General features: G+C 44.4%; 1 protein-coding gene across 6 annotated transcripts in view; it reads left to right on the plus strand.

Annotated features, from left to right (window-relative positions):
- Positions 1-3,214: 3,214 nt before the first annotated feature.
- LOC145414426 (uncharacterized) overlaps positions 3,215-8,501 on the plus strand; it is a 41,228-nt gene continuing 35,941 nt past the window's right edge. For 2 of the 6 annotated variants that reach the window (XM_080283963.1, XM_080283969.1), the window contains exon 1: positions 3,225-3,361. The gene's annotated coding sequence lies outside the window, so the exon portion shown is untranslated. Of the gene's footprint in view, positions 3,362-6,508; positions 6,558-6,814; positions 6,874-8,501 lie in introns of those variants that run through there. The other 4 variants (XM_080283964.1, XM_080283968.1, XM_080283965.1 and 1 more) reach the window with 4 other exon arrangements.

Below are 8,501 nucleotides of genomic sequence, written 5' to 3' on the forward strand. Positions count from 1 at the left end.
CAAGGATAAGTACCAATGGTTTAGATGACAGAAAAACCTCTGCCCCCATCTTGGATGCCAACCGTGTCGTGTCAGCGGCGTCAAAGGATACATCAAAGGGCGGATGAAAGGCTGTGTGGCAGACCAGGACATGAATGGCACAGGTGAAAGACAGGTGAACACAATTATAAGAAGCAGTGAGGCCTGTGAGGGATAAAGGGCTGCTGTCATAAGTACGCCACACTGTGACTTGAGAACTTAAAAGAGCTTGAGTAGGATTAAGAGACGAGTGTGTTGTGTCTCCCTCGCTGTGGCCTCACGGGCGTAACAGTAACCCTTTGGCGGTAGTATGAGAACTTTGTAATTTACTCCGGCTTGCGTCAGGTGATATTATCCACCCAAGACAAAGCCAGCGCTGCAGAAAGGTTGCAAATTACCGCCATCAACGCCCTGGCTGAGAATTAAGAACAGCGATATCTGAGGCATTCCAGCTGGTGACATGGCTTTATTCACCTTCAAGAAACCCACAGCAGCCACAGATTAACCCCTCAAGAAGCAACATCACATTCAGAAAAACCAAGATATGATAAATTTTAAATGTTTCCGGTCTAAAAAATACTCGTGAACTCAGCACAGGAAGCCTGCCCATCGCATTTCTGTGGAATACACATTCGACAGTACTCTCCTCCCACGGATGTCCCTCGCCTAAAACTTTTTCGTGTGTTTAGTTTCCCTCGCCTGAAACGTTCTCTTCTTTCCGGCTGTCTTCGACCTTTGCTGGGTTCCTAGAGCGACCCCTCACTCACCAACGTTCTCCCACGTACATGCATCAGCAGCACCAGCATAAGCTGAAACACACACATTCCTACATACAGTACTTACACAGTCATAAAGGAAATACACATCCACACACACATACTCATATTGTACATCATCGGTACTCACAGTCATAAACAGAAGCTCACACATGTACATACATACATACATCATTGGCAATCAGCGTCAAACTATACACACATTCACACGTATTATGTACAGTACATGCATACAGGCATACATACTGATGTACATACACACAGACACATACTCGTACATGCAAACACATATCCACACACATATATACACTCATACATGCCCACATTCATGTACACACATGCATACACATACACCAGCACACATACATAAACATACAAGCATACACATACACATCAGCATCCACATACATAGAGTGTAAAGAGAAACACACAAGCAGCTTAGCATACAGTACACACACATACACACACTGGAGTATAAATAAACAGTATTTCTCCCTGTCACCTCCTACCTCATCCTCTTCTTTCCTACCCTCCCTCCCTGCCCTTCCTCTCTCCTTTCCTCTCTCTCCCCTTCTCTTCTTTCCTACCCTCCCTCCCTGCCCTTCCTCTCTCCTTTCCTCTCTCTCCCCTTCTCTTCTTTCCTTCCCTCCCTCCTGCCTCCCTCTCTCTCTCTTTTCCCTCCCCTCCCTCCTACCTCCCTCTCTCTTTCTCTTCCCTCCCCTCCCCTCTTCTCCCTCCTTTTCTGTCCCCCCCTTCCCCTCTCTCTGTTCCCTATCTCCCCTTTTCTTTTCTCCCCTCCCTTCTCACCTCTCCCCTCTTCCTTCCCTTCTCTTCCCTCCCTCCCAGTCTCCTTTCCTTCCCTCTCTTCTCACCTCCCTCTCTCCTCATCTCTCTTTTCCTCTCCCCTCTCTTCTCCTCTTCCGTCACGTCATTCTCTCTTTCTCTTCTCTCCTTTTTTTATCTTCCTTTTTCCTTCTCTCTTCTTCCCTCTCACCATCCCTCTCCCTCCCCTCCCTCCCTCCCCTTCCTCCTCCCTTCTTCCTCCACCCTGTCACTTCCTTCCTTCCTCTACTCTTTCCTTCCCCGCCCTCACCATCCGCATTCTCTCTCTCTCTCCTTCATTAGCAGATCCACAAGATAAACTTCTCCACGCATGTACTCTTTTCACCTTAACTTGGCTGACATTTTCGTCCTTTTGCCATCCAGTTCACGCAGCTCACTGGCAGAAAAAGGCTTCAAGTTTTTGCATCCTTTCCATAGCACTTTTTCGCCGCAACACTCCTTTTACTCTAACCTGGCCTAACCAACAGCTTAACATCATGATCCTAGTCACGAAGAGGTGCTATGGGTGGGATGCCGAGCCGTAGCACTGACTTTTTCCTGCCACTGAGCTACGTGAAATATACTGGTGAAGGATGACGATCTCTGCTTTGTTGAAATGGGCGAACGAGCTGAAGTGATGTGGTGCAGAATGAAAGAATCCTGGAATACCCTGATCAGTTTAGCTAAGCGTAGAACTGCCATCTCTCCATCTTGAATAGTGAGCTGTAACGAGAGATTAACACTACAGTATGATGCTAGTCAAGAAGAAGTGAGAGATTAACACTGCAATATGATATTAGTCAAGAAGAAGTGCTGTGAAATAGGCGCAGGGCCGTAACATTATCTTATTCCGCAACTGACATGCAGGAAGCTGGCTGCAGATAGTAAAAAAAAACATTGTACTCTAATTTGGTCAAATATTCCATCTGTCAGTCTTGAACGGCCTTTTGGAATAACAGCTTAACACGAGAATATGAAGCTAATCACGAATAAGAGCCATGAAAACGACGTAAAGCTGCAGCACTGTCTTCCTGCCAGTGAGATACGTGGAGTAATCTTCAAAAGAACGAAAATCTAGTTTAACGCCAGAAGAGTGGATGAACTGCATGACTGAACCATATATATTTAACAATCATTGTAATTATTTTCTGCTCCGTATGAAATAATGAGTTATCTAATGTAGAGACTGCGATGAACAATTAGAGTCTTTTTATTATTTATCAAATTACTAATTATATAGCAAGAATAGCCGTTTTTATATGGTATATATCATTTTGATTCTGATATCCCTTTCTCTCTTCTCCCCAGTCCCCTACTCTTTCCTCCACTGCCCTTTACTTCACCTACCACTGTCCCCCCCTCTCTCCCCCTCTAATCCCTCCCCCTTCCTGTCTACCCCCTCCACTCTCCCATCCATCCCTTCCCTTTCCTCCACCCCCTTCTAACTTCCCCATTAATCCCTCCCTCTTCCTCTCTCCCCTCTTCACTCCCCCATCCACCTCTTCCCTTCCCAGCTGCCCCCGTCCATTCCTCCTTTTCCCTCTCCCCGCCCCGCCCCACACGGGGCCCCGCCCCACACAGGCACCGTCAGTGTGGCTCTGGCCCCGGTGTAGTTGGTGTAAACTTAGCCACTGCAGGTCACGACATACTTGCCACTTGTATCCCCGCTGCCATAGAAGGAGTCCCAGCACTTCCTCCTTACTAGCTTACTTCAGCATAGGACACCGTCAGTTACACAGTGCACCGTAATATTCTCTTGTATTTTAATAATATCTTTTTAACAGAGATACAGTTTGCGTAAATATCATAATAGAACTTTGGTGGTGGCGAGGGCTGCCTTCCCGTGGTGGCACCGATATAACTGGCCAGCTCGACTGGTCGGTTATACAAACGCCCCTCAGCTCCCTCCCTGTCCATGAAGGAAGGATGGTGGCCAGCAGATGGACAGATTCAGTCTGCAGTCAACCAGGTTCACTTTCCGATGAGCCTCGGATTACAACACTAACAGGAGAACATTACAGGACCATATCAGCAAAAAAATACTAGTAAGGAAACAATGGCAGAGACGTGTATTGGTGTGTGCTTGTTACGTCTGGACTATTTTATTCATCTTAGAAAAAAAAACTCATGCTGAAGGGGTTAATGATGGTTGCAACTAACCTCTCCAGTTAGAAGTGTTCCCTAAGATGAATGTAATCGTCTTGAGATAGCAAGACGTAACAAATACGTCATTGAAGTGAAGTGGTCAGTGTGTAATGTGTGCAATATCTCTGCTAATAAGGAAGAAGTGCCAGCGTGACCCCGAAGCCCATTGCACTATACGGTGAACTTCTGTACTGACAAAAAACTGCATCATAACTTTGAATCAGCAATAATCAATGATGTAGCAATGCAGTGCTGACCTCAGGCTGTTTACTCGTCAAACAATTGCAACATTTATTTGTTCCAGGGAGTGAGCGAAACGAGTGAGCCTGAAAACTTAAGCGTGGTCAAAGTTTGCACCCCAGGCCAGCTGATGGGTGGGGTTGCGGGTGGAGGTGGAGGTGGTGCTATGCCCCAGTCTGTCTGGGATAGCAGACCCATCGAACACAAACAAACAGCCACCTTCCTGTGGCAGACAGCGCATTGCTAATCGAAACAGGGTCCCTGCATAAGGCGAGGTGCAGGGAGAAATGAAGAGTAGTCCCCAAGAGGATGAGTTGTGTATAGGAGATATGTATGGGTAGTAGTCTCAGCCCGGACTTTGACTACTTGGTAAATATGGCTGGGTTCTCCGCCTGGGAGTGCTGTGTAAGGCCAGCTACCAGGCCTTGTCAGTACGTCCCTAGACGATGGTAACCACTCACCAACTACCTTTTTGGTTGGGGGTGTAAAACAGGGAAGCTAATCATGCAACTCAGTGGAACGACTGAACATGTAGATAATTATGTATCTTTTGAAAGGCTTATGAAAATGATTTTGACCATGTGAACTACTCTTAAAATTCACAATTTTTGTTTAATATGAAAGAAATGTATTAAAGTTGTCATACTGAAGTTACTTTAAAAAAATAGTAGTTCAAGTGATTGGGCATTCTTATAAAATATTAAGGTTCAGAACTAACGACTTAATTACAGATTATGTGTGACCGATTCTGGTGATGTTTGGCGCCGCTGTTGCCATATGTACAGCGGCGCGAATGGGAGGGCAACCTGCTTATTTGATTTTGACGTTAACCAAACAACAAAACGAAAAACAAACTAACCAGAGCAAAAGGTGAAACTAATATGGAATGGGGTACATATGAATAACATCTGTGCTTAACACCGTTCTCGCCAGAAGTTACTCGACTAAACCCTTTTGGCTTGTCTTGGCCAAAAAATGTTATCTGTGTGTCTTGGAGGCCGAGCTGTAAGATAAAATTAACACCAGAATACGGTACCAGTCACGAAGAAATGCCATGTAAAGGAGATAGAGTCATACGGTTGTCCTTTCCTGCCACTAAGCTACGTGAAATAAGCTGCAAAGGGACGAAAATCTGGGCCACGTTAGAGTGAATGCATTATAAACCACCAGAATGAGTCATAGGCGCCTTTTACTGTCTATTTTTCAACTTTATTCTCGCCTCTCCGGACGATTTTATGCATAGGTGAGGGTTTGGGAGCTGGAGGGGTTAGATGCAGCCTCCGCCAACCCCTCCACTACTACAGGTCTGTCCTAAGGTGAAGAAAAATCGTCTGGTGGTGTAAGATTAAAGGGAAATTTAGGTCGTGGGATGGAGCGCATTTTCGTCTCGGGTTATGTGTGTTTACTCAGAGCGTTGTGACTGTTGGTAGTGTGTCCCCCCATGTGTTTATTATTTCATGAGTAATGGTATATGAACACTGAAACACACACACACACACACACACACACACACACACACACACACACACACACACACACACACACACACACCAACTCTCACATGCCCTGTCCTCGCCACAGTCAACCCTTCCCCATTCGTACTTGCCCATCATGAGGACGAGTCAGTGTTGGGTACCACTGCAAAGCCCGTCATATTATTTTTTCCTTACCCACAAATATTAATCTCTACACCTCCACCTCTGCTGTTTATTTTTTTTTCCTCCTTCCCTTTCTTCACACCACCACCTCTATTCCTCATCCTCTCTTGTCTTCCTTCCCCCTTTCCTCCCTTCTCTTTCTTCTCCTCTTCCATCACCACACCATCCCCTTTCCTCCCCCTCCCTTCCACTCTACTGTCCTCCCTTCCTCTCGCTACCACTCCCTCTCCCTCCCTGCCCCACCGCCCACTCAAATTCTTACTTTTATTCGTCTCCCCATTTCTTCTCCTCTCCCCCTCCACTCCCCTCCTACCTCCCTACTTTTCCTCTACTCCTCCCTTCCTTCCCTCCGCTCCTTCCTCCCTCTTTCCCTCCCTTTCCCCCAATTTTCCCCCCTCTCCCATCCTTCCCCACATTCTTCCCTCTCATCCTCCTGTTTCCCCCTCCCATCCACTCTCTCTCCCTCTCCCTCTCCCTCTCCCCCACCACCTCTTCACATATTCGTATTTTCACTTTACTCCCATTTTCCTTTCTCTTGTGTTTTCCCTTATAATTTATTACCTCAGTTTTACTCCTCCCTTTTCTCTCCTCTCTCTCCCTCCCTAACTTCCACTCTCCTTTCCTTCTCTCCCTTCCCCCACAAACTCTCTCCCTCTCCCTCCCTCTCTCTCTCCCCTTTTCCTCTCCTCTCCCCTTCCACTACCTCTCTCTCCCTCTCCTCTTCCACTACCCCTCTCTCCCCTCTCCCATTTTCCCTCCCTTCCTCTCGCTTCCCCCCTCTTTCCCTCCCTCCCTCCCTCTACCAATTCCCCTCCCTCCCCTCCCAACTACCTTTGCCAGCACCTCACCTCCACCAGTGTGCCTGTAGCCCGTGTGTCGTCTGTGCAACTCACTCATTGCAAGTCACAGGCATTTAGTGCAATACAGTTTTAGATTTGGAATACAGTATATACAGCAGGAGTGATTTTTTCCTTTTTGTTTTTTACCAGCTTCAACATTATAGATATCAACAAACGATTTTATTTTTTATTTTTTTTTAACTTTTCGAGACGGGGGGAGGGGCTGGATATGGCCTCCCTGAACCCCTTGTCTTCTACAGGTTTGCCCTGAGGTGAAGGCAGTCGTGTGGCGGTAGTGAAAACAGAAATACGTCATCGGAGTGAAGAGGTTAACGTCAGAATATCGTATCGCTTACTCTGCAACATTCATAAATAGTAATAATAATAATAATAGTAATAATAATAATAATAATAGTAATAATAATAATAATAAACAACATGCAGTGCCAGCGTCAGGGTACATATGCTTCTCACAAACAAGCATCAATATCTAATCTTCCACTCTGTATTATTTGGACTGAGGGACCTAAAAAATCGTCTATTTTACCTCAACATTCACTACGTATCTTTCTTTTTAGCCAGGCGGTGATGGTCGTCCTTTTGCACCTCATTTCCCATATCTCGGTGGCAAAAAAAAGACAATGCACCAGCCCCACATGATTTCCATAGCACTTCATCGTGACTAGCATTAAATTCTAGTGTTTAGTGTTTTTACTCTAACTTGGCCCAGAAGATTTCCGTCCTTCTGTAGCTTATATCACGAAGGCCGGCGACAGAAAAAGATAATGCCACAGATCTATATCATTTCCATAGCACTTCTTTGTGACTAGCATCATCATCTAGTGTAATTCTCTTGTCCCAACACTGCAGTTAAGATGGTCAGTGTCTTGCCTACACTCTGTTTACTTTAACTTGGCCTAAAACTGCCATCCTTCCACCCTGAACGCTGATGCTACATAGTCCTGTGATATGGTTTTGTTGACATGTACCAAAGTAAGCCGCGAAAGGACGAAAATCTGGGCCAAGTTTGTATAAATGCAGTGTACTAACAACAGATGTAATATATAAAAGCAGTGTACTAACAACAGATGTAATATATAAAAGCACAGTACTAATAACAGATGTAATATATAAAAGCAGTGTACTAATAAGATTTAATATATAAAAGCAGTGTACTAACAACAGATGTAATATATAAAAGCAGTGTACTAACAACAGATGTAATATATAAAAGCAGTGTACTAACAACATGTAATATATAACAGCAGTGTACTAACAACACATGTAATATATAAAAGCAGTGTACTAACAACACATGTAATATATTTCTCACATTACAATTGTATCAACACTAACGACATATGCTTAACCAGTCACTGTACTTTTTTTTTTTTTTTTTTTTAAGTTTTTCTCCACCTTGAATGCTGAGCTGGAACAAGAGAATAACACTAGAATATGGTGCTAGTCACGAAGAAGTGCTGTGCAAAGATTCCAGAGCCAACTACGTACAGTAAGGTTTGCGAGTATACAGAAGAATAATTGGGCCAAGTTAAGGCGAAGGAACTAGAGTTAAGGGTTTCAGATTATGTTAAATTAAGATACGCCGCATGCATCAGTTGGTGGTATTTACGACAGCTTATTAACTGTAACGTGCTTCAAGTTTAGACCGATCCTACAATAACTTGATATTGTGGAAACGTGATTAGGACTTACACCATTTGTACACAGAAAAAGTTTGTGGAATCGCGATATTTACGTGTTTTGAGTTTAGGCCGCTTTAACATCCGAATTACATTATATGTGGAAAAGTAACGGGAGCAGCAAGGTACTGACATTAGTTTATGTTAATTTTTTTCTGGGGGGGATTGACATTCATATGATTTATAGGAACGCAGTTTGAGTTTGGACCTTCCTCAAACTGACCTAATTTGTGGAAACGCAATATTAACAGTCCGTGGAAAAGTGATTTCAATGTAAACTATTCTTAAGTGATTTGAAATTAA

This window comes from Coenobita brevimanus, chromosome 99 (genome assembly GCF_032717465.1).
Source record: "Coenobita brevimanus isolate Jiangsu-jjx chromosome 99, ASM3271746v2, whole genome shotgun sequence".
Taxonomy (NCBI): domain Eukaryota; kingdom Metazoa; phylum Arthropoda; class Malacostraca; order Decapoda; family Coenobitidae; genus Coenobita; species Coenobita brevimanus.